The 26374-nt window shown below is 34.5% G+C and overlaps 1 long non-coding RNA gene across 7 annotated transcripts in view; it reads right to left on the bottom strand.

The window, feature by feature from the left end:
- Positions 1-1455: 1455 nt before the first annotated feature.
- Positions 1456-26374, bottom strand: part of LOC102901503 — a 327171-nt gene continuing 302252 nt past the window's right edge. For 5 of the 7 annotated variants that reach the window (XR_006592520.1, XR_002151890.3, XR_006592517.1 and 2 more), the window contains one exon: positions 11981-15513. This is a non-coding gene — a long non-coding RNA (uncharacterized LOC102901503). Of the gene's footprint in view, positions 4530-9686; positions 15514-26374 lie in introns of those variants that run through there. The other 2 variants (XR_006592521.1, XR_006592518.1) reach the window with 2 other exon arrangements.

Raw genomic sequence — 26374 nt, 5'->3', positions numbered from 1 at the left:
AATCTGAATCAAATCAAATGAGGTATGAAAACTATTCAATAATTTAATGCAAAAAGCTCTACAGCTTTCTTTTTTCCCATGGATTGCTGAAACATTCAGTGGGAAATTTTAAATCACCAAATTCATCTCTTCCAAAGTTCACATTGGAACTCTAGAGCCTTGCTAACTCAGTGTGTTCCATAGACCAACAGCTTCAAAATCACCTGGAACCTGCTAGAAATGCAGAATACTGAGTCCCACTCCAGACCTATGATATGAGAATATATACTTTAAGATTAAAGTGCATTAGATTTGAATAAATAAAAGTTTGAAATACGTTAATCTAAAATCTGCTTGAGAGGTTAACTTAAGTCTATGGGTACTTCCCTTGGAGAACACAGACCACCGATTATTTATGCACAGCACAATGACATAATTGAACATAACCTTAATGGCATGTTTAGCGATCCTTCAAATTTTGTGTTTCTATTGATTCAGAATTTGAGTGAAAGGAGCAAAAGTGATCCAACATTCTCTTTGGTATTTAATGTTATTTATCCTCCTTCCCAGCTTTTCTCTCTTTCTTAAATCACTTTCTATTACCAAAGTTTTAACACTCAAACACACTCCAACCAATGATGAGTATTTATATACTAAAGTATTTATATACTAAATATAAATACTAAAGTATTTATATACTAAATTCCTTACCAATATATGAAATATGTTATAATTATAAATAACATTATAAAAGGTATAGCTAGTATTATTAATATTCAAAATATTGAGGTGTATATACAAGATAGAATTTTGGATATGAAATTTGTCTTAACTCGAATATACTGCTGCCAGCTTTCATTTCCACATTAAACTCCTCCCACAACACATATTAAACATAACCAAAGCTAAAAGCAAAAAGCTTTCTTTACACCAGAAACTCCTTTTTAAACTATGTTCACTTTTTTTTTATTAATGGCATCACCACCCCCACCAGTCATTCTGAATAATGAAGTCCAGTTCTATCATTCCCATCTAATCAATAAATTCTACTTCTTTTCCATTTCTTCTTCCAATAGCCTAGTTCAGATTCATTTCACAAATCGAATGAACTATGGTAATAGCTTACTACTTAGAGCTTTAAATCTTTAATCTCTACCTTTTCCCAAAATTACTCCACAATAGCAACCATTATTTTTTTTTATTTTTTTTTTCAACGTTTATTTATTTTTGGGACAGAGAGAGACAGAGCATGAACGGGGGAGGGGCAGAGAGAGAGGGAGACACAGAATCGGAAACAGGCTCCAGGCTCTGAGCCATCAGCCCAGAGCCTGACGCGGGGCTCAAACTCATGGACCGCGAGATCGTGACCTGGCTGAAGTCGGACGCTTAACCGACTGCGCCACCCAGGCGCCCCTAGCAACCATTATTAAAATAAAGCACAAATTATATCTTGGTCCTCAAAACATTTTACCATACTCTACTACTTATAGGGTAAAGTTTAAACTCCTTATCCTAGTGTTTAAGCCTCTTCACAATTACATATCTCCAGACTCATCTCTTGCCACTGCTTTCATGTACTCTATTTTCCAGCCACTTTGAATTTCTCAACATCTTTCAATGTTCAAATATATTTTCATTCTTTTATCTGTATGACTTTATCCTGTTCTTTCAAACTGGACTTTCCTTTCTTCCTTCATTCTTTGTCTGTAAACATTTGTCCATGTTTTTCAAGGCTGAGCTTAATGATGATGCCCTTATTTGTTTTGTTTTGTTTTTTTGTTTTCTTCCCTCGTTTATGTTAAATTTCATTATTTTTGGACAATCTCACCCAGTCAACTGTAAAGTCCTTGAAAAAAGAGTTTTTAAATAAATCTCTTCATTAAATAAGATGTAACACAGTAACATTCATTTAAAATATTTGTTAAATTGAACTGAATATTCAATTTGTTACACAGAGAGAACATTTACAGCTCATTGAGAGACAAAGGATATTGTTAAAAAAGAATGTATAGATACTATAATTAGTATAAGAAAACTGGTCTTGGAAATACAGATTGATGGTTGAATTTGCTAAGCTAAATCTGACACAGGTCATGCATTGTTTTTAAATTATTTTCTGTTGCACAGGGATAGTTCTATGTAATAAGAAGTACGGGAAGACATTTAAAATATCTAAACAGGACCACTACTGGCAAAGTAATATTGATTTCTTCTGATGAGAAATTTTCACATATACCAAAATTTATTTTTCTAATCTACATAATTCCCAGGAATCATATACCTGCAATATAAGGAAATTACCACTAGAATATAGGCCACAGAAAGTCAGAAAGTAAGTTTTGTTCACTAATGTATTCCAATCATCTAGTAGAATGCCTGACATTGAGTAGGTACTCAGTACATATTTGTTATGAGAATGAATAAACAAGTGGATGAATGAATTAAAGGTCATTTTTGTTCATTCAGACTATTGAATCAGGAAGAATAAAATCAATTTCAAATACTAAAAGCCTATCTGTGAAGTAGCATATATAAAATTAAAGGAAAATGAAACAGTGAATAGTATGAAGATTTGTATTGGACTTCCTTCTAATATGCTTATACATTGCTTATTTGAATGCAATCACAACTGGAAATTGATTCATATTTCAGGAGGTATTCACATTCTCCTAGCCTTACAGCATCAATGCACTGAACTAGGAGGTCCCAGAGTTGTGATACTTTAATTCTTCAACAATTGTTAATGATGATGCTGGTACAAACGTATTTAGCACAACCAAAATCAATTAGTCATCCCAATTCTCCACAAATTGTTAGACACTAATTAAAAGTTTGTGGGCAAAAAAAAAAATGATAACAAGTCATATTTTTAGTCAATTAGGTCTTTCAAGTCAGTCAAGGTGTCTTTTTGTTATTATTCTGTTATCTTAGTTTGTTTTCCTACATGTGTTAAGACAGAATTTGTGGGATTACTTTTCTGATAATATAATGACAACTATATTTTCATGTTTTCATAAATAAAAAAAAGGATGCTGAATTCAATGGTTTGGGTTTTTTTTTAATTAAGACTGGATATTACTAGCATAAAATGAATTTACTGATTCTTTTAGATCTACTTCACATTTGTTATTCTATGTATCCTAAAACAACAATAACAATAAACAGCTTCCGCACTCACATTGTGCCAACCCTATGTGTGGTGTTTGAGTGTGTAATCTCATTTTACCCTTTCAAAATAAAGAACTGGTGCAAATGGCATGTCCATTTGAACCTACACAAAATGAGATTTAGTCAAGTTGATCTATTATCCAACGTTAAACAACTGTCGAGGGTGGCAAATAGCCCAGCTAAATGTCAGACCTCAAAGACACGCTCATCATCGTATATACTACATGTCTTCTTTCAGTTTTCTTGATGGTTTTGTTGCCCAAAGATACGTAGATAATTGGTCTGTAAGTAATAAAACGATTACCTCTGTTTAAAAACATTTATACCTATTAATTTGTGCTAAATGAACTATCCAATTAAACAGATTAACATTACACATGAAGCATGGTGCAGGTTTAGAGTCCTATATATATATATATATATATATATATATATATATATATATATATAGTTTTATTGAGTCAAGGCAAAAATTCTAGTATTTTATTTTGAGCCAGAAATGATAATTATACTCAATCAAATTTTACATGAGGACAGTTAAATATATTCCCATTTAGATCTGGTAATATGAAGAATATGATCAATAGATTTCCTAGTACTGATCCATTCTTGCTTTCATAAAATGAACCCCACTGGTCATGATGGATTAAATACAGTTGGATATCATTTACTGATAATTTACTTGCTATTTTTATATCTATATTCATAATTGAGATTGATTTTTCTATATTCTCTTTGTTAGGCTCTGTTATCAGCATTATAGGGTAGCTTTTTCCCTTTCTCTAGGTTCTAGAAACATTTAAACAGGCTGAAAATTAACTGTTTCTTGAGGATTTGAAAAAAAGTATCTTATAATATAATCCAAATCTACTCCCTTAAGGTGATAAAGCAACATTCTCATTTACTTCAGCTTTCTCAGGTTTCCATAATGACTTTGTCAACTTTGTTAATTTCCTGATGACTCATTTATTTCACAAAAGGACCCTGAAATTAATAGGATTTTTACACAACACATTTATTTTCATAGTTCTTCCATATGCACTTTTAAAGACTTTCTGTCTTCTGTGACTGCCTAAAATAGTTTGAACATCTTTCCCACAGTTGATAGTTCCCGACAAATGAATCACACCTTCCAAAAAGCTTTAAAAACTATATTTTTTCACATCTGTGTCACTCTGGTGCTGACACTAGATTTCAGCTCTGCCACTGAAGGGACCCATAGTATTCTTGTGTTTAGAAGTCAGTTGCATGATAATACTGGTTAGACATGGAAATTCCATCCTACTAGATGATTACGGACTTAATGTTTCCGCTCCTGTTCCCAAAATTCATAAGTTGAAGCTGTAATCCTCCAGTATGGCTGTATTTTGGAAATGGGGATCCTAAGGAAATAATTAAGGTTAAATGAGGTCATAATTGTGAGACCCCAATCTGACAGGATTAGTATTTTTATAAGACACATCAGAAAGTCTGCTAACCCCCGCCCACCCTAGCACAAGAAGGGGGTCATTTGAACACACAAACACACAGGGAGAAGGTTTCTATCTGCAAGCAAGAAAGAGATCCTCACCAAAACTTGACGATGCTGACACCATGGCATGACCATACTGACACACTGATCTTGGAATTCTCCAGCCTCCAGAACTGTGAGAAATCAATTTCTGCTATTTAAGTCTATGGTATTGTATAATAGAAGCCCAAGCAGACAGGCAGAGTAAAAAAGAAGCAGAGTAGCATGGTCTGGAGTCAGCAATAGCTTCAGGCAGCTTCTATACCAGAGATATAAAGCAACTCCTTTAGGTCAATTCTGTGTTTGGTTATATTGTTGTAGTCCCCCCATTAAGGTTCTATGAGCAAGACACATGCCCTACTAAATTCTTCTCTACTTGAATAAGTTAGAGTGTCTTCTGCTAAGATACATTTTAAGCATATTTATTGCAGTAGACCACTCGAGGCTGTCTACACCCTAATCTCCAGAATCTGTGAATGTATTTTGACCAAGGGAAATTAAGGTTGCAGATAGAATTCATTGAGTTTAAAATAGGGATATCATACTAGATTATCTGGGTGGGCCAAATGTAATGAGAAGGTTCCTTACAGGTGGAAGACAGGGTCAGAACAGTATCAGAGTAATGCTGTGTGAGACTCAGTCAGCCATTGCTGACTTTGGAGATGGAAGGGGGCCAAGTGCCAAGAAATGCAGCAGCCTCTAGAAGCTGAAAAGCAAAGGAAATAAATTGCCTTCTAGATCCCCCCCCCCCAAGAAACACAGCTCTACTGACACCTTGATTCTAGCATAATGAGAACCATTCTAAACTTCTGAACAATAAGATCATAAATTTGTGTTGTTCATAATGCCAAGTTTGTGAAATCAGAGACAATAGTGATCAAATTACAACCTATAAACTATGCACTCTTACACAAGAAATTTAATTTCTCTTGAGGCTTTGATTCCTTATCTATAAAATGATGTAATAATAATTTAATAATCTATAAAGTTGTGTAATAACTGCCTCAGGGTGGTTGTGAGGATTAATTTACACAATCTATGTTACATACTTAGCAAATATTGAACATATAATACCCCTTGAAAAAATATTTACAAGAATTAACTTTCCATTTATCTATTTTGTCATAATTTCCTTTTATATCATTCTTTCCCTAGCTTTCCCTAGTTCTATTTTTTTTAATTTACTGTAGGCTAATTGCTTGAACTATTGATTGGCTACTCTACCTTCTTTCTTATTTACTAATGAAAGATTTTAAAGTTACTGCCTTTCTCCTAAGTATAGCCTTGGTTGCATGATGTAAGTTTTGGTAAGTAGTGTTCTCATTGTATTTAATTGTTTTTAAGTTGCTTTAATTTCTACTACTACTCCAAAATTGTTTGGGAGAGTTTTGTATTTTAATTTTTTTTAATGTTTTATTTATTTTTGAGAGAAAGAGAGAGAAACAGCGTGAGCAGGGGAGGGGCAGAAAGAGAGGGAGATACAGAATCTGAAGCAGGCTCCAGGCTTTGAGCTGTCAGCACAGAGCCCAACGCAGGACTCGAACTCACCAACCATGAGATCAGGATCTGAGCCAAAGCCGGATGCTTAACCAACTGAGCCACCCAGGTGCCCCTTGTATTGTTTTTAAGAATGATTGTAATTTGTTGCTGTTGTTGATTGTTATTTGTTGTTATCGATAATTTCTAAATCTTCAACAATAATTTCCATCTGTATGGAACATAAATCAGATAATACGTCCTGTATAATTTGATTTTTTTGTATTTATAGGATTCGCTTGAGATCCTGTTAAATGGATATTCAACCTTCTCTGTTTCCACAATAATTAACCTTTTTAATAGGTAATCCATAATCCTGCATACTTACTTATAAATTTATGTCTGCTTATTGTCATAAAGGCTAGAATTTTTAATATATTAAAATTGTCTCAATTATTTTTCCTCAGATTTCTAGAAGGTATCTTTGTATATATTGTTTTTCTCTGCTATTTACTATTAAAGCATATCATCTCATCATGAAAGCCTATATATTTTTTCTATTTAAAATGTATTTCTTTTCCCTTCCAGGACATTCAATTTGATGACAATTTTGCCTTAACGAACACTGAATTTTTTTTAATGTTTATTTATTCATTTTGAGAGAGAAGGTGTGCCTACACTGCAAGCAAGCAGGGGAGGGGCAGAAAGAGAGGGAGAGAGAATACCAGAGCCCAATGTGAAACTCAGTCTCAGGAACCTGGAGATCATGACCTGAGCCGAAATCAAGAATCAGACCCTTTCCTGACTAAGCCACCCAGGCACCCCAGACACTTAATTTTTTTTAATTTCCATTTGCCATTTCAACTTTTGCCCATTCTTTGTGTGTGTGTGTGTGTGTGTGTGTGTGTGCTTATTCTTATGTATACTGGAATTTTATTACCTTTACTAAACCTGAGAGTCTTATCAACATAATAGTTTAAGCGTTTACATTTTTAAGAGATTTTAAAATATGTTAAAATATTTTCACATATGTTTTGACATACACATTATTCTGTTTTAATTATACATTCCACATCACAGTGTTGTTAATCTTATGGCTGGTTACTTTTTTAAAGTTTTTAACACATCACTGAGGCTGTGACTTAGACAAACCTGAAGGCCAACTATATCAACATGATTTAGTCATTTGTTCCCAAAAAAACTCGGTCCATGAAAGATAAGGTTGTAAACCACTATAGAACTTCACTATTTCATTCAGAAAATGCCCATGACCAATTTGTCAAAGACAAATCTGATCATCTGGACAAACATTTTGTTTATCTGTCAAGACTCAGTTCAAGATTCCTGCTTTGTTGTGTCCACTCCTAAACTATATCATCACGAATTTAGCCTTATTCCCATCAGATCCCCACCATGATCCTTCATTCCAAGTCTACAAAACTCCCACCTTAGATTTACACTTTTGAGATAGCAGTAAGACTTTGGAGTATTACCCCTTATTAAAGAAAGTTCTAATAAATGTAACTTTAAAGTCTATAGTGTGAAACATTAAATAGTATTAGAATAAACATGAAGTGTCAACTCTTTTTGAGGATAAGGAATTTAACACTTTAATTTTCCCCTACCCATTCCTACATTACAACACTTTCTAATATAATATGATTCATGTCAAGGTCATTGCAATTAATTTTACATTTCATGTATTCTCTTTAATAATGATACAGGCTTAGTTTCTAATAGTTGTTACATTTTTATACCTAAATTCTCTCATTTTGAGAGTTTATTTTGGGATTATTTCATAATTAGTCAGAATATTACTGAAATGTGTACCAAAAACTTTTAAACACTTTTCAAAGCAACCTGTAAATGAATCCCTTATTTATTTGAATATTGGTTCTATTTCTAAGGAAATTTATTTGGGTAAAAATTATTTCAAGTCTCCATAAACATTCTCCTCTGATTTCTGGTATTTAGTGTTATAATTTGGGGATTAGATTACTTCCATAGGTAATCTTTTATTCTTCTTTTTATCTGTGTTCTTATAGATTTTTTCCCCATGTGTATAGTTGACTTTTCTTTCTGCAATAGAGGTTATTTTTTTTAAGTCTTACCTGAAGTGGGTGGTAAAATTTTTCCTGAAGTTATTTCATTCTGTATATGTTAATTTTTTTTCTGAAGAAACATTTCTCCAACAATAATTTAATGTCTTCAACAATAAATCTAATTATTTTTTATTTTTTTCTCCTGCTGAAACAACTGTAATTCTATTCTCTGTCATTTCTCTTCATTTTCCTTTCTCCCTGCTATGTAGGAAAGTATCTATAGTCAATCTTCTATATCATTATATCAATCTCTTCTTTGGGAATCCTGTTCTTTATTTTTTTTTTGGCGGGGGGGTGAAAAGTTAATTTAGACATTGGATGTTTTGTTTCCTTGGTAGCTTCTTTATCTTCTCCCTTTTTATCTTACCCTGTTCAATCTTGATGGTTTTCCATATCAAGGATGTCACAGAGCTTTCAAAAGTAATTTTTACAGTTTCTATAATAGCAGCTCATTTGCAGAGACATTGTCTTTTTCTGAACCTTCATCTTGCTATTTTCTTTCCTTTGATCTACATTTTTTTTACACTTCTCATATTAAATTTTGTAGGAGTTTTCGAGAGTTGATGTTTACCAAGAGATTTGGTGTTGGTTTGCTTTAGCACTGCTTAATTCTTGGGTGGTGGCTAAATCCTCATTTTGGACTCAGTTGAAAAACAAGTTAATATACAGAAGTCTCAATCTATTACCAATTTTCAGCAAGTATTCTGCATAGAGCAAAACTTCTTTACTTTCTGTGCCATGTAATAGTTTAGCAATGTAATACAACATAAGGAAACCTTAAAAAGCAAATAGACTCCCAAGGAAACAAATTTTCTTGAAATACAGAGAGCAATAATCTACTTTAAAAATAAAATATACACTACACATGAATATATGTACTTCTTTATTAGTCATTGATACCAGATCTATTGACAGCTTTCATAACTCCCATAGATTCAAAATATTAATGAGAATAAAAAATACTTTGAGACACCTGAAGTCACTGAAACATGATATCAAAATATTAATGACCTCCACTGGGGAGAAAGTCACAAGTCCTGCTAATATAACTGGTTTATTGCCTACATTCAAATTTAAAAGGAATGCATTTCCATTATAGATTAATGAAAATAAAGATTTACTTTTTCCTATCCAATTTCATACACCTCCTGAATTTGGACCCCAGGTTAGGGAACCTGCTCTACGGCTCCAGATTTGCCCTCATAGCTTACTTGAGGGGATTTGGGGCCCTAAATGTTGTGAGAGGGAAAAGACTGCACCCTGCCCTTTTCAAAAACCCACATTTCTAAAGCAAACAGATAGCACTCAGGTTTTTTTGCTTGGTACAGATCCTGTGTCTCCAAGAACAGCTAGAAAATAATAACAAAAGAACAGAATATATTTCTACTGTCCATCAGGTGATAAGGGCTGTTCCTGGGTTTCTTGAAGTGTATCATACATAGGTTACCTACCAATGGTGTATCTTCAAAGACTTCTGCCATCAGTTTTCTCGCCTCTTTTTCTGTATAAGAACCTTGACATATTTGGAGGTAATCTGAAGGTAATAGCTACATCAGGGCTACTATCCAGATGCCAAATTAAACCAAAGGTATATAAAACTATTTTAATTTTACACACAACTACAACATAATTTTCAAGGTATAGCTTGTTTTTTGGAACACCATTCCAAATCTGTATTATATTACAGCTTCATAAGAAAAATTAAGTAACTTCCATGAATAAAATGAATCAGAGCTATCCTTGAGTATAGAATCCTGAGAATACCTTTTCTCCAAAGACATTCAATTTTTTTATTTGTTGGAAATACCTTATGTCAAAATACACATTGGTAAACTGAATTTTCTTTTAAAACACACACACATGCACAGACACACATAAGCTCTGATACTGTACTTGAACTACTCCTTGCTTTTTGAAAATCTCAACTATATGAATGAGTACATTCTTTTAGCCATACATTCTATATAAACAGATAAACAGATAATCAATATAGTTACACTTTTGAGTCTTCTCATTCTTGTTCCTATGACATTACCAAACAAGCAGTTAGTGTTGAGGAAAAGCCCCAAGGTACTTTTTTTTTTATAATTGTAACCTTAAAATTGTGTATCTTCTAAACTGCTGCATGGCCATCAACTAAAGAAACTATCTCAGTTTCTGCCTCATTATAATGAAACCCTAGCCTTGTTGATTTCCCGTCCAGCTCTGCACAGAACCAAAGAGCATAGGACTAACAACAAGTAACCATAGAAACCAAACTCCATTATGTGTTTGCACAGAATGAAAGAGGTTATACTGCCGTAGAATTTCATTTAAATGAATTTTTCTGATTGTTTTATGAGTTCAGATTCTCTAGAAAAACAAAATGTTCCTCAAGTCAATGGGTTATCTGTCAAGTGCAGGAACTGTGCTATCAGGGAAAATGATAGAATTCCATAAGACAAATAATTTCAAGGTTTTACAACAATGAAACAGGGCAAGCTATCCCAGTTGAAAATACTTGGCAAGGAGCAAAGAAAAGGCTCTCTACTTACTACTGAGCTGGAGAAGGTAATCCTGAGAAAAGGACAACCATTCTAGAATGAAGAAAACTTTATACTCCATTACTGAATTGACTCATTAATGTGACTTTGCTACTCATTTTCAAAAGGAACTAGTAACTAAACAAAACCCACAGAGGGAATCTTTGAATGTCGAATTCCAAAATTAAATATTGTTTGTGTCCACTATAAATGTATCAAAACCCACAGAGGGAATCTTTGAATGTCGAATTCCAAAATTAAATATTGTTTGTGTCCACTATAAATGTATCAAAATGGTATTTGCAAAACTAAACCAAATATATTCAGCTGAATATAACAAAATATTTGGGGAGGCAAAAATATTTCTGCCAAATGATTTTCTTAGTAGAGTTAGGGTAGTCAAAGCTAAAAAGGGTAGTTACTAAGGAATATTATTGGCAACTTGTAGATTCCCACATATTATTTTTTTTAAATATCTAAGGAAGAAGGTGCTATATCTCTTTCCCCTCAAAATTTTTGCTCTAAATTCCCATCTCCTTTTGATTCTTTTGGGCAAAGTTGGTCTATGTATAAATATTTCTCCACTGACATTTTTTGGTTGTTATAACCATCTTTGACAAAGAAGGTGCTATACTAAAATTACCTCTCAGTTCCCACACAGAGAAATATATGAGATTAAAGGTTTGAATTATGTATTTGACAATTGTGCAACAGCCAAGAATAGAAATAAAGAGATCCATGATGGCTTCCAGAAGACCATGATGCCTCAGTTATAATACCAGGCAGCAACTACCCCATAGCTTATCAACCTATGACTATCTCAAATATATTCTCTTAGAAATTGTTCAGACAGGTTTGGCTGTGAGATATAGCCAACTGGCTCTGATTACTGCATATGATTCCTTGGTATGAACTTTGAAGACCATAAAGTTCTTACCAATATGATAAGGTTGCAAGAGATAGTTTTGTTACTCAAAGCCAACTAAGATAATCAACTATCTTTGAAACACTTGCTCTATCTATTTCTGACACTATTGAAGGGATGTATAAAAGTAAGGTTCTCATCCTCAAGGATCTTAAAGTGTAACTGGCTTACTGTCATACAAAAGTGAAGAGTACATGAAACTACACAAGGGGAACAGAGGAAGCAAGATAGATATAGGAATTCAGAACAGAAGATATCAGTGTAGGATAGAAAAAAACAGGACACTTGAAGAAGGAAGTAGAACTTGACATGTGTTTTAATGGATAAGTAATATTTCAAGAGGAAAAGCATGTATTATTTCCTAATATTCAAATAAAGATGTGATTTCAAAAGTATGGCTATCAAACAGTAAGGTATTCAAAAGAGCACATAAATTCAAAATGAACAGTAATGAATTTGAATTATCTCCAAGCCTGTGATATTTTACAGATGATCTAGGATAACAGATTTTATTGAAAAAGAAACAGATGTTAAAACAATTATTTTTGTTATGATGTTTTAAAAAATGCTAGCATAACAGTTGAATACTTTAGTGTTTGGTGCCCAGATTTGTTTTCAAAAGCAAGACAATGACAAAAAGAAGTAAACATGTTAGGAAAAGTATAATTATACATTGCACTTTTTTGCTGATACTATTTTTATAAATCTTAAATTAGAAGGCCAGTTAAGTTTTTAATGCTTCTTTCAGTTTTAACCAGAAAAAGTGCAGAGCTGTTAATTTAAGCATCTTTGTTACCTTACAATTCTTGCAATAAATCAAAGAGACCTAAATTAGACACTATTGTCTTTGCAAAGTAACATGGTCGCAGATTTCACAACAATTTTCATAAAATTCTTATTGAATCTCTGAATATTTTATCCCATTTAACAAACTCTTAAGAAGATTTTAAGAAATAAATCACCTCCTTTAATATACATAATGCTTTCTGAAATTTGCTTCATTGGAAAATAGATTAAAAATTACTAATTAATAATTTATAATTACCCCTTAAATTTAGTCAGCATATTTCTTCCTTCTTATAAAGTCACAACCTCCATTTGACTGAATTGACAGTGCCCATCAACAAATTTATCAGCTCCAGGAATTAACAGAATATTGGCCCTGGGGATGAAGAATTGGTGTAATTGTTCAGGTAACCCACCATTTGCGCTCTGAATGTAGATGAAAACATCATTTTGGATTTGGATATGGCTAGGGATACTTACTGACACCTATGTCATTTTCAGATGTACTTTAAAAAAATTTTTTTAATGTTTATTTATTTTTGAGACAGAGAGAAACAGAGCATGAACAGGGGAGGGTCAGAGAGAGGGAGACACAGAATTTGAAACAGGCTCCGGGCTGTGACTGTCAGCACAGAGCCCAACACGGGGCTCGAACTCACGGACCATGAGATCACGACCTGAGCCGAAGTCGGACGTTTAACCGACTGAGCCACCCAGGTGCCCCATCAGATGTACTTTTGAGTCCCGTTGCAGAACGATGTATTTGACATAACTTGACACAATCTCTAGTGTCTCTCTCAAGCCTTTTATTCATCACAACATGTCCTCTACTAATAACTGGTGTGGAGCAAACAAGATAACAAGTGTGGAAAAGCTCTGAGGTTGATATATCTGCCACTTCTTGTTTCCCCTATTTCCATTACATTCTGTTACAACTGGAAAATTCCTCCACTTTTGTTTAAAAAGATGAAGAACTTTAAATATATAGTTTCAATAATTCTAAATCTTGATTCCCATCCCAGACAAACATTATTCCTATTCTTTGGGTACCTTGCTGCAAGGTGTTGAAGGTGTGGTACAAAGACAAGGTAACCCATGTGCTTTGTGTTTTGAGTTAAGCACAATAAAATGTATATCTACATACTTGTATTAAAATATAGCAAAAAATTAAATCACTAAAAATAAATATTTAAACTAAAACATGGCAAAAAAATGACAACTGATCCAGATGCTAGAAAAAAAGATCTTTTTGAAATGTTTCTTTCAAAAATTGGTTGATATTCATTGATAAGCTGCCTTTGATTCTTAAATTAATCTGAATTCATCTATCCATATTACGTTGATTTATAAGTCATCTCAAGTTTCTTTGGGAGCTCAAATTTCAAAAACTATACATAATACAAGTTTATAATTTCTAAATAAAATCTAAAAAAGTAACGAGAATCATGGCAAAGATGAACTATTACTATCATGCAAGAACAATTTTTTTTAAATATGAAAACTTAAAAAAACCTTAATTCCACTTTCAACCATGACAGAACCTGCCTTGATACTAGCCTTCTTTCCATAAAAGCAAGAACACTGGAAAAGCACGGAACAAGTCTTTACAGATACTGAGAAAACACACAATGCATGGCTGTGATCCTTAAGAAAAAAAAGAAGAAAACACTAAAATCTCCCACTTTTTATAGGCGGACATTTACCAAACTCCGAGCAGAGAGGAGGACCTAAGCAAGTATAGCAGTCTTGCTAGACTATGGGATACAAAGAGAGGAGCTGAAGGAGACGGAGTCTGAATTCTAGCCACCTGTCCTGAGAAGCTTAGAAAGTTACATCTCGAGGGAAAAACTGGAATATCTGATTCACTTCTCTGTGCCACCCTTCTTTCTGGGATATTCATGTTCTTCAAATCCAGGTGATGTGGCAGAACCAAACTCTATTTTTTGTCTCTTCAGATCTGAAAAATCATTTAAAGCAATGCTGACTTCTTTGCCTTGTAGGAGCTTCTCTATACCAATTTTGTCTCCTCTCCTACTGAGAATAAGCAAACATCCCCTAGTTCATAGGAGGTAAAAGAGAAAACAACCTGCAGAATGTTGAGGCCCAACTCAATCGGTTTGCCTACTCTTTGGAAACGCAGCCTCTCATCGTTGCCTTAATTTTCATTTTCCTCCTAATAGATATCAATTTTATACAATTAAGTTTCTCCCCAAAATACACTAGTAACATGTGACACAGAAAATCCTTGAGTTGTCTAATTCTCAAATTTAAAAAATCTGAGGGTCTGGACCAAAAGAAGAGGCGGAATATCAACTTGGAGTCGAGATAACACACACACTGACAGTAACGACTAAATCCAAAGACGGCTTCACTGAAGAGAAAGCATTTTAAGATTTTAAAAAAAAATCCCGTAAGAAGATCCCAAAAACGTCCTAAGTGTTATTAGCAGTTAATAAAGTTATTCACGCAGAAGTGTATACAACAGAGCACTGCACTTTTTATATTTTGTTTTCACTTTTTGGCGTGGCATGGGACACGGTATCAGCTTCATTAAACAAAATATTTGTAAAAAACATTAAAAAAAAAAAAAGTCTGTACCTTTCATGCTACTTGAGGAGGATGAAGCGGGAGTGGGTGCACGGATGCGTCTTGCTTCCAGGGTTGATGGAGAACTCACCCTGGTTGTGGCCGATAATCTCAGACATGATTCCCATAAGGCTGAAGGTCCCTTACAGACGCCCACCAGGTTGTCGACCAAACTAAGCAGCGGGAACACGTCCCTCAGCTGCCTCCTCACCACGGGGCGCTTGCCCCTCAGCTGCCGCCACTTCTTGGCTTTGCGCAGGCGCCTTCGTAGGGAGCGCCGCGCCGGCCGCCAGGCGAGGTCCAGTCGCCGCCGCCTGAGGGCGGTACAGCTGCATCCGGGGCTCTTGGGCTTGTCCAGTAACCTATGGAGGTCCGCCCTGCCTCAGGTGAGCTCGCAGGTGTGCTGCTTCTGCTTCACTTTTGCCATGTTGTCAGGGTTGTTTTCGAATGTTAGTTTTCCTATATATATAAAGGAGGAAAGTGCATGAACGTATTCTCTATATATACTTTTAATCTTAACAACGAATTTATTTTTTTTAAGTTTACTTGTTTATTTTTGAGAGAGAGGGCAAGCAGGGAAGGGACAGAGATAGGGAGAGAGAGAATCCCAATCCCTGCACTGTTAGTGCAGAGCCTGAGGCAGGGCTCGAATTCACAAACCAACCAACCAACCGTGAGATCATGACCTGAACTGAGATCAAGAGTCAGAGGCTTACCCGACTGAGCCACGCAGGAGCCCTTTCAATGTTTTTATTTATTTTTGAGAGAGAGAGAACGAGCAGGGAAACGGCAGAGAGAGAGATAGAGGATCCGAAGCGGTCTCTGCGCTGACAGCAGGTGAATGTATTATTTTCACATTCAAAAAGTCAACTATGATCGATCAAACTCTAAACTAGCTCTAGCCAATAGAAATATAACACATCTATGTAATTTTCAAACTTTTAATAGCCAAATTTTAAAGAAACGGGTGAAATTCGTTTTAATGATGTATTTTATTTAACCCAACATATCCAAAATATTATCATTTACACAATATAAAATGATTAATGAGACATTATTAATCAAATACATCTGCCATGTTCTCTACAACACAGTAATGTTGATGCAGTGGTTAAAGTGAAATGTAGTCCCATTAAAGCAATACTTAATAAGGGAAAGTTTTTTAGAGTGGTTTAGTTTTTCAATTGAAGTTAGAACTAAATAAAATTTAAACTTAAGTTCCTTCAGTGTATTATTACTCGCATTGGAAGTGCTTCATGGCTGCATGTGATCAGGAGCTACCATCCTGAACAACACAGTTCTACCTCCCTTGATGATGGAAATTAGTGATTTTCAACAGTCAGTATGTCACTTTTCGAGACGTGTCTATCAGAGAAACGTCTCCCTCAACAGAGAGACACTGTTGAGAACCGCTAGTCAAAATGAATTTTCAGTTGTATATCAGAAATTTTTTATTAATTTTCAAAACAATAAATAAGTTAATTAAAATAATTAGGAATAATTCTGCAAATCTTTTTTTTAAATTTTTGTTAACGTTTATTTATTTTTGAGACAGAGAGAGACAGAGCATGAACGGGGGAGGGGCAGAGAGAGGGAGAAACAGAATTCGAAGCAGGCTCCAGGCTCTAAGCTGTCAGGACAGAGCCCGATGCAGGGCTCGAACCCACATACCGCGAGATCGTGACCTGAGCCTAAGTCGGATGCTCAACCGACTGAGCCACCCAGGCGCCCCAATTCTGCAAATCTTAAAGTCAATTCTCTTGTCATTCTGCCAGATATCAGTACTTCAGAAACCTTTGAGTTTAAAAACCCTATTTTATTTAAAAACATTTACCTTGTACACACTTTGGGTTTCATATTCTCACTATACCAATTATTGAATTTCATCAAGACCCCAGAAATTGGCCATTTCATCTATTCTGGATGATCAGCCCCCTAGTGACTGCATTTTTATCCTTGTTTGAACCAGACTCTGGTCCATTACTTTTAAGTACTCTCTACCTACAACCCGCATACCACTTTGTTATCTTATCCTTCTATTACACTGGATCCATATGTTACCACCAGAAAATCACTCCATGCATTTGCTTTCTCTGCTTCTATATGCACACTATTAAGCACTGCTGGGAAAAATTGTATCTCTGCGCCAAAACAAGTCTCTGTTCATGTTCAGTCAATGATCCTTCTATTTGTTCTCATCTGTAAATTCTATCGGCCCTTCCACATCGCAGGGTTTTCATCCCTTTAACATTTTCCCCTTTCTCCACTCCATCCCCACACTCATGCACACCTCCATGCCCTTCCTTGACAGAGAAAATGTATCTCCTTAAATTACAGCAAATTTAGAAACCCAGTAGCAGAGAAATTCCAACCTCTTACCTTTACCCACAAATGACTTTATCTTCGTATACGTCTTTACCTCCTTTTAGATCTCACTGACATAAGTGCCAAGTTATCTGTTCAAAGTTTACTTTGAACTTCAATAAAACTCTTAACCCTTTCAGAGACCTTTTTCCTAAGTATCTTATCCCTTTTGTTTTCTTACCTTCAAATCATCTCTGCTGTGTTCAACAAAACAAAACAAAAATTCCCATTTTTATGTGTATATTATCCTTTCTCCTTTTCTTCACAATTGGGCCCCAAGGGGGAAAAAATATTCTCCCTGTATTGTATGACTCTCTTTATCTCCTCTTGATTCCTAGCTACCTTTCCACCTAGCTTATATCCCCACAACTCCACTGAATCTGCTCTCAGTGAGGTCAAGGTTATTGTCCCTTGTGCCAGATGCATCACAGGCTTCTACGTACTTACTCCACCTGACCTGTCTGTGCCATCCGATTAACTCCTCATTTCTCCGTTGGCCTTCCTGACGCTGCTTTTTGCTAGATTTTTCTCAAATATCCTGGCCACTTCTTTTCAGTCTTTGGTATTAAATCTTTTTATGATTTCATATTTTAAAAGTTATGAATTTTATTAATATAAATTTTAAATAACATCTTCAATAGTATAATATGAAAAGAGAACATGGTGGTTTTCTTCTCCAAATCATTCAGCCTATGGACTCGATGAAGAAAATTCACCAAGCCAAATGAACTGATTTGCTTTACCAAGAGCTTATACTCTTGGAAATAAAAACTCTATTCTTCAAATGTGTCCTGAGAGAAAGTTATGTAAAAATCTTAATAGCGATATAATCAGACTATTACTACACAATTGCACCATAAAGAATACCAGTCATGGATATAATCATAGAAAATTGCCAGACAATTGCAACATTAAAATGCATCAATCATAGATACAATCACACAAATGACTACAATCAGTAGTAAAACTTAAAGCAATTACAACTTTTTAAGGAATTATTGTGTGGGAAAATTATTTAAATAGCAATACCATGTTTCTAACTTTTAAATAAATGCAAAAGAATGTCTCTGATACATGAATGCATCACCAACAGAAGGCCACTTCTGTGGTAACCTCCAATTTCTTTCAAATGTCCTGGCCACTTAAATATCAATGTATCTAAATGTCAAATCTCAATTTCAAAGAAAAGATAGATGCTAAAATGTAAGAAATAATGTACATTGGTATTAAACAATTGTAATTGTGTCCTATAAAAAATGATTTGTAAATTCATTCAGGAGATGCCATCAAAATTATAAGTCATTTAAATTAGTTTTCTAAAAGTGACTTTCTAACTTGCAAATAGATATGAGAAATTAATAATACTGTATAAAAAGGAAAAATGTAACTTAAGAGAAAATTAAATGACCAGAAGCTTATATGCAAATCACCCTATCTATTCACATTTTAGATGTCTTAAATATTTTTCCTTTTATTTGTTTGCTGCTTTTGGTCCTCTTCATTCCTACTGACAGGAGTATAACAAACTTAGATATGTTTGATTTGAGCCTCCTTGGTTAAATGAAAATTCTATTCTGTTGAAATTACCCAGTGCAAAGTTGCTATGAACCTATTCTAGCCAGATAGTAGGTCAGTGTGAGAGCCATTCACTTCTTTTAATGTAAATATGGAAAATTTAAATAAATGTAAAGAATCCAAAATTCCTTACTGATGGAGTAATTTTCCCTAAATATATCTGAGTTCTTTACCCAAGAGGAACGGAGAGTTGTATGTGACTATGCAGGGCAGAAAAAGCCACAACAGAATTGTCACATCTTACAAGCTTAAGACTACCGGGACCAGAGGATCACCAGGAAGTGGAATTTATGGCCAGAAAGTCTCATGAAAGGTTGCAAATAGATACAACTTAGATCAAGATAATTCATGATATCAGTCCTGCATCAAGCAATAAGCTAAAAATGTGTATTTTCTTCCCTTTCATATGTCTCCTGCTTTGAATGAATCCCTGTTCCCACAGACTAAATAGAAACTTACTTTTATTGTCAATTCAGCTACTTTGATAGCTAAATGGGCTTTCTTGATCCACCTTGAGAAAATACTATTATGTAAGTAAATAAGCATGTAAATAATATATAGCACATAAGAAAATACACAATTCGTTTCAAATGAGCAAATTACTAGTAAATCCTTGTTTTAAATTCTACACTATCAGAAAGAAATTCCCTTAGCTATGATTTTTATTTCAAAAGAAAATATATTAGACACATAAACTGGGATATCTTGCTTTGGAAAATTAAATATAAAGCCTTATACACTGAAAAATGAGATATTAAAAAAGACCTAACATTGGAACCTGGAAACATAAATGCGTCAAAGGACTTCAGATGAAAAAGGCAATTTTACTCACTTTCCTCCTCTCCTGAATATCAGTGCTATCATTTATTTAATGCCACTAAACTAGCTTGTCAGTTTTTTCTTGTTACTTTATATTGGCAAACATAATAATGTACCCAATTCTTTATGGAGTTTTGTTTATGTGCCAGGCGCTTTACCAAATGCTTTGCATATGTTACCTCATTTAATCCTTCCAGCAACCCCTTTGAGAATTCATCATTTTCCCTATTTTACAGATTAGGAAATTGCAGCTTGGAGAAGATGAGTAAAACTAATTGTCAGAAAAGGGAGAAAGCCAATCTAAATCTGTCTGACTCTGAAGCCTGAATTCTTAACCTGTACAGTAGATGTCCTTCATGAATGACTAAGTTATATCAGCTTAGTTACTGGGAAAAAGTAATTCAACTTTCAAAAGAATATTGCAATGTAATTAAATATAGGAATTTCTAATAATTTGAAAGCATTAATAATCCAAAATTGAGGGTTTTACAAAATAACTAGCAAATTCTCTTCAAAAATGTCAAAGTTATGAAATGCAAAGAAATTCTAAGGAAGTCCACATTAAAAAAAGTAATAAAGAAAATGTTAGGATGTCCTTGGAACCACAGTAGAGGGGACAGCCATCTTGCCAGCACAACCCAACGAAAAGCCCCTAGTAGCATGCCAGAAGGAATTGGAGGTCAACCAATCACCCAGCGACAGCACGACCTGACGCGGAAAAAGGCCCACCCAGACCTAAACCCGGAACCACAGCAGCTTAAAAACCCCACCCCACCACACCTGGGTGTGACTTCCCTGACTCACACACACTCTCTCTCTCTCTCTCCCTGAGTCACGGAACCTCGCCTGAGACCTTAGTTCCCAGATAAACCCTTGGCTGCTAAAATTTTTTAGCCTCTGACTCCTATCTTTACCCTGCCTTACGCCTGACCCTAACAGAAAGAAATATGACAGAAAGAAAGAAAGAAAGAAAGAAAGAAAGAAAGAAAGAAAGAAAGAAAGAAAGAAAGAAAGAAAGAAAGAAAAAAGAAAGAGAGAGAGAGAGAGAGAGAAAGAAAGAAAGAAAGAAAGAAAGAAAGAAAGAAAGAAAGAAAGAAAGAAAGAAAGAAAGAAAGATGGATGACAACTTCAGGAGTTATCCTGGAATGGATTTGTGACAGAGGGAGAAAAAAGTACCTATTAAGAACACTGTTAGGACAATGGAAGAAATTTAAATATGGACTGTGGATTAGATAGTAGTCTTACATCAATGTTAAGATTTGTTTTTTATAATTGTCCTGTCCTGTAATGTACAGGACAATTGCAACTCTAAGTTTGAAATTATTCCCAATTATATCAAAATTAAAAGTGGCTGATAAATAAAAGTAACCAAAGTAAGGCAAATAGGAAGAAAACAATAGAATGATTGATAAAACTTTATATTTTTTTATATTCTGATAATTATATACACTAGGTGATTAAGGAAGAAAATTAGTAAGTATTTTACTATTTGATAAAAGAATAGTATGGATTCCTTGTAGCATATCTCCAGGGGCATCATAGTTGATTAGTATTATTTTTTTTTTTTAAATTAAAGAGAATCTCTCAGGGTCTTGCATAAGAAGATTTGGCTAATACTTTAAGAGTTTATTAACTTATGCTCAAACTAATCTTGAATTACAATATAAATCCTTTGAAAGAATATTGATAGTCATGTAAATTCTGTATAAATTCATTGCCACTGTATTTTAAATATTCTCCCTTGATATCCTTAATCCCCGTGTATTATAGACCAATGCTGATGTCTTAACAAGAATAGAAAGAATACTGATTGTTAGTGGTTTTGAATGATACCTAGCTTCAAGTAAAGGTGCAAGATGAGAAAAGGTAGGAAAGCTAAAACTAAAGACTATTTTCCAAAATGATAAAAAATATACAAATATAACATTATAAAGATGTACCTCAATCTGTTGCTAGTAAAGTACATCTAAGGATATTCAGTATCATATCTTTTTAGTTGTGGGATGAATATGAAATTATTTTCAGTTAAAAGAAAAAAGTGACATGAATCCCCTGTTGGTAATGTACTTTAAATATTTCTATTTGGGAAACTTAGAAAACAATTAGACTGTGTAATCATATCTGAATTTAGTAGAGGATCTGGGTTTAGTAGGAGGTAATTTATAAAAGTTCACATACTAGACTACTTGCTCTAAAGTTATCTTTTAGGGGCTCCTGGGTGGCTCAGTTGATTAAGTGCCCAACTTTGGCTCAGGCCATGATCTCACAGTTTGTGGGTTCAAGAGTCACGTCAGGCTCTGTGCTGACAGTTTGGAGCCTGGAGCCTGCTTCGGGTTCTGTGTTTGCCTCTCACTCTGCCTCTCCCCAATTCATGCTCTGTCTCTCTCTCTCTCTCTCAAAAATAAATAAACATTAAAAAAAAACTTTTTGGGAGGCACCTGAATGGCTCAGTGGGTTGAGTGCCTGACTTTGGCTCAGGTCATGATCTCGTGGTTTGTGGGTTCAAGCCCTGCATCAGGCTCTGTGCTGATAGCTCTGGAGCCTGCTTCAGATTTTGTCTCCTTCTCTCTCTGCCCCTCCCCCTACTCGTGTTCTGTCTCTCTCTCTCTCAAAAATAAATAAACATTAAAAAAAATTAAAAAAAAATTTTTTTTAAATACTTATCTTTTAAAAGTTTTGAGTAGATTTTGACTATATATTTAAAAAAGATATATGAAGCAAATATGTCAAAATGTCTGGTATATCTGGGTGCGAAAATAAAAATGTCTATTTTCATTAGGTTGGGTTTCTTTTAAAATTAAAAATTGGGGGCGCCTGGGTGGCGCAGTCGGTTAAGCGTCGGACTTCAGCCAGGTCACGATCTCGCGGTCCGTGAGTTCGAGCCCCGCGTCGGGCTCTGGGCTGGTGGCTCAGAGCCTGGAGCCTGTTTCCGATTCTGTGTCTCCCTCTCTCTCTGCCCCTCCCCCGTTCATGCTCTGTCTCTCTCTGTCCCAAAAATAAATAAACGTTGAAAAAAAAAATTAAAAAAAAATAAAATTAAAAATTGTTTTGGGGCGCGTGGGTGGCTCAGTCAGTTGAGCCTCTGACTTTGGCTCCGGTCGTGATCTCACAGTTGTGAGTTCGAGCCCCACATTGAGCTCTTTGCTGACAGCTCGGAGCCTGGAGCCTGCTTCAAATTCTGTGTCTCCCTCTCTCTCTCTGCCCCTCCCCCGCTCACACTCTGTCTCTCTCTCTCTCAAAAAATAAATAAACATTAAAAAAAACTTTAAAGGGGCGCCTGGGTGGCTCAGTCGGTTAAGCGGCCGACCTCGGCTCAGGTCATGATCTCGCGGTCCGTGAGTTTGAGCCCCGCGTCGGGCTCTGTGCTGACCGCTCAGAGCCTGGAGCCTGTTTCGGATTCTGTGTCTCCCTCTCTCTGACCCTCCCCTGTTCATGCTCTGTTTCTCCCTGTCTCAAAAATAAATAAAACGTTAAAAAAAATTAAAAAATAAATAAAAAATAAATTAATTAATTAAAAAAAACTTAAAAAAATTAAAAATTGTTTAATTTCAAATAATAGTTTCTTAGAAGAGTATCACTGGAAAATGAGCTGGTATTAGGAGAAAAGCAAAAAGTGATTATCTATTCCCAATCCTTGTTTTAATTTCCTATAAAATTCCTATAAAAATATTTGTGAAATCAGGAATCCAAGGATCAGTCAGGACCTTCAATTATCTATGTAATATTTTAACCTCCCTAGACTTGCAAATCTATAAAATTATATCTTAGATTCCTTTTAACACTGAAATTGATTCTCACACATACCATAGAAACATTAGCAAGAGAACATGGTTAAAGACAGGATTGTTGGATTGCTATCAGCAGAAATTTGCCAAAACTAACTTAAGTCAAAATAAAATGGAGAGACAGGAAAGGCAGAAAGTTTCAGCATCATTAAGTAAATTGTAACCAGGACCTACCTGAAGAGCAAAGACCACACTAAGCCTTCCCCCCACCCTCTCTTTTAGACTATATACTTTCATCTTTTCTTCTCTGTGTATGTCTACTTCATTTTTATCTTTCTCAGCAGACTGCCTTTCTCTTTTTTTTCATCTACCTGACCAAATACAGTCTCTACAACTTCATCCTAACATTAATCATTGATTGAATAGCCAAGTATACAATCATATCAGGAATAGCAAGTCTTGTCTGACCATCTATTACAATGTAATTATGGTCTCTTGGGCCATGGCCCAGTCATCAAGGCTGCGGAAGCACAATTTCTAATTGCCAGATTCTCCCAAAAAGAGGTCCAGAATTTGGGAGAAAATAAGGTTCAATTCCCTTGCCTCTTCATATGTGATTCCCAATAAATAAGGATACAATTAAATGATTTTTAATATTTCCTTGGACACTATGATTTGTAAGGGAAAAATTTGCATGAGCTTTGTAAGTTTGCAGACTCAGAGGATCACCATTAACTGATGATTGATATTAACTATCCACAGATGTAAGATCCTAAAATTGAGGAGTTGAGCTTTTAGAAATAAGTAAAGGGCTAAATTCTCTACGCTGTAAATTTCTTCTCAAAGACTCTCTGCAGATATTCTCATCTAAAGAGAAAAATCTTTAAGACCTCTGCTGAATGTTCTGAGAATATTATCTTTCAGATACTTGTTCTAAGATTATTCTATGATTCTTATATTATTCTAAGATATTTTCAAGGTTGTTATCCTTCAGATTCCTAGATTGTTCTTGTTTATTATTTTATCTGCAATTAAATGCACTTAAGTTTTAGCTTTAGAATTTATTATGCCTATTAAACCATATCAGAAACTGTTGGTGCCTTAATGAACAATCATCTCATACCCTTTCTTCCTTTAAAAAAGAACAGAGTTTAAATATCTGATGCTTCAGGGCAAGAAAATATTGATTTATCTAAAAGAAATCTTGATAAAATTACATATGATCTTATGAAATTTGGACAAGGACATGAAGGAAAAACAGTAGGTTTGGGGCAGAGAGGAAAATGTAAAGGACCTGAGAAAGTTTACCTCACTCTAAAAAGGGGACACAAGAAAAGGACATTCTTCTGGCCTTGATCATTTCTTACTTAGAAATATTCTCCAAGCATGTTTAGACTATGAAGGGGTAAATCCAAAAACAAAATTCAATATGGAAATGTGAAGTTTAAAATAACCTGTGCCTTTGAGAATAATAAGTCATGGGAGTAACACAACTTAGCCTTTTTGTAGTGAGAGATAGCAAATCTAACTCATGTTTAACCCAGCCTAAGTTGTGTTATCTGTTATTTGAGCCTCATCATTCTATCAATTTTACCGAAGTAGTATTCTTAGTAGTTTTTGCTTATTTGTTTCTTGTACAATATTTTATTTTATTCCATTAATTTTATATCACAACTTCTGGAGGAGTAAAGTGAATGGGAAAGGGGGAGGCACACATTGGAGACTCCATTGTGAAGGGCAATAATGTAGAAAATTAGTTTTTCTAAAGAAAGAAAAAAAAAGGGATGACTGAGTCAGAAGTCAAATCAAAACCTTTTTCCTTGAAATTAGCGCTATCCATTAAATAAACTGTACTTCAATATATTAATAGAAAAGAGAATAATGCCTCAGTGCCAATCCAGAGTAATTTTTTAAAAACATTGAATCAACAGAAAATTGTAGATTTACTTCCATACAGAGCCAATATAAAAAGAAAATAAACAAGGAGAATCAGAACATCTCAGATTATAAAAATTCTCTCTAAAAAAGTCAATAAGCAACTTAATTAATTTACTAATTAATTGAAGTAAAACTTCAACACTCCAAACTCACCTAAACAACCTTAAGTAAATGCTTTAAAAAATGATTTAAAAAAACTTGAATTATGAATTCTGAAATTCAGAACAGAAATGGACACCTAAGTTAATTCACTAAGAAAATATTTTTAATATTAGGATAAATATTAACATGTCAGCATGTGAAATGAGACTTGATCAAGCTCAGGCAATAAATTAAAGAAAAAGACAAAATCATCTTAAAATACAAACTAAATTATATAGTCACCAAGAGAGAAAAGCTTAAACTCCAAAGTTAATAAGGAACATTTAGGGAAGTCATGATAATAACTAAGAGAAAGATCAGAATAATGAAAGAAACATGTTCAGAAGGAAATTGATGAAATACAAAGAGAGGAAAAAAAAGATAAAAGATAGGCACAATTGGAGATGATAAAGAATAAAATGAAATAATTGAAAATGTTTTAAACCATAATTCAAAAATTGAATCTATCACCAGGTATCTAAAAAAAAATCTGCCCTTTAATGTTTAACTCCAATATCTTTCTTTAAAAATAAAGAAAATTATCCTCAGAAAATTGATTCAAAAAGACTGTCTGAAGTCAGTGAAGGAAAATTCCGATGGCGTGAGAATTTTAGACAAAGATATCTAAACCAAGACAAAGGCAGGACAGGTTACGTTTCATAACTCAAGGAAAGAAGTGTGAGCCAAAGGTTTTAAATCCAGCAAAAGTGTTTTTAAAGTGTCAAGTCTATACAAAACTATGTAATCATGGGGTGCCT

Source organism: Felis catus, chromosome F2, assembly GCF_018350175.1.
Source record: "Felis catus isolate Fca126 chromosome F2, F.catus_Fca126_mat1.0, whole genome shotgun sequence".
NCBI classification, from domain to species: domain Eukaryota; kingdom Metazoa; phylum Chordata; class Mammalia; order Carnivora; family Felidae; genus Felis; species Felis catus.
The sequence above is the reverse complement of the archived record's forward strand: the minus strand, read 5'-3'. Positions and strand labels throughout refer to the sequence as shown.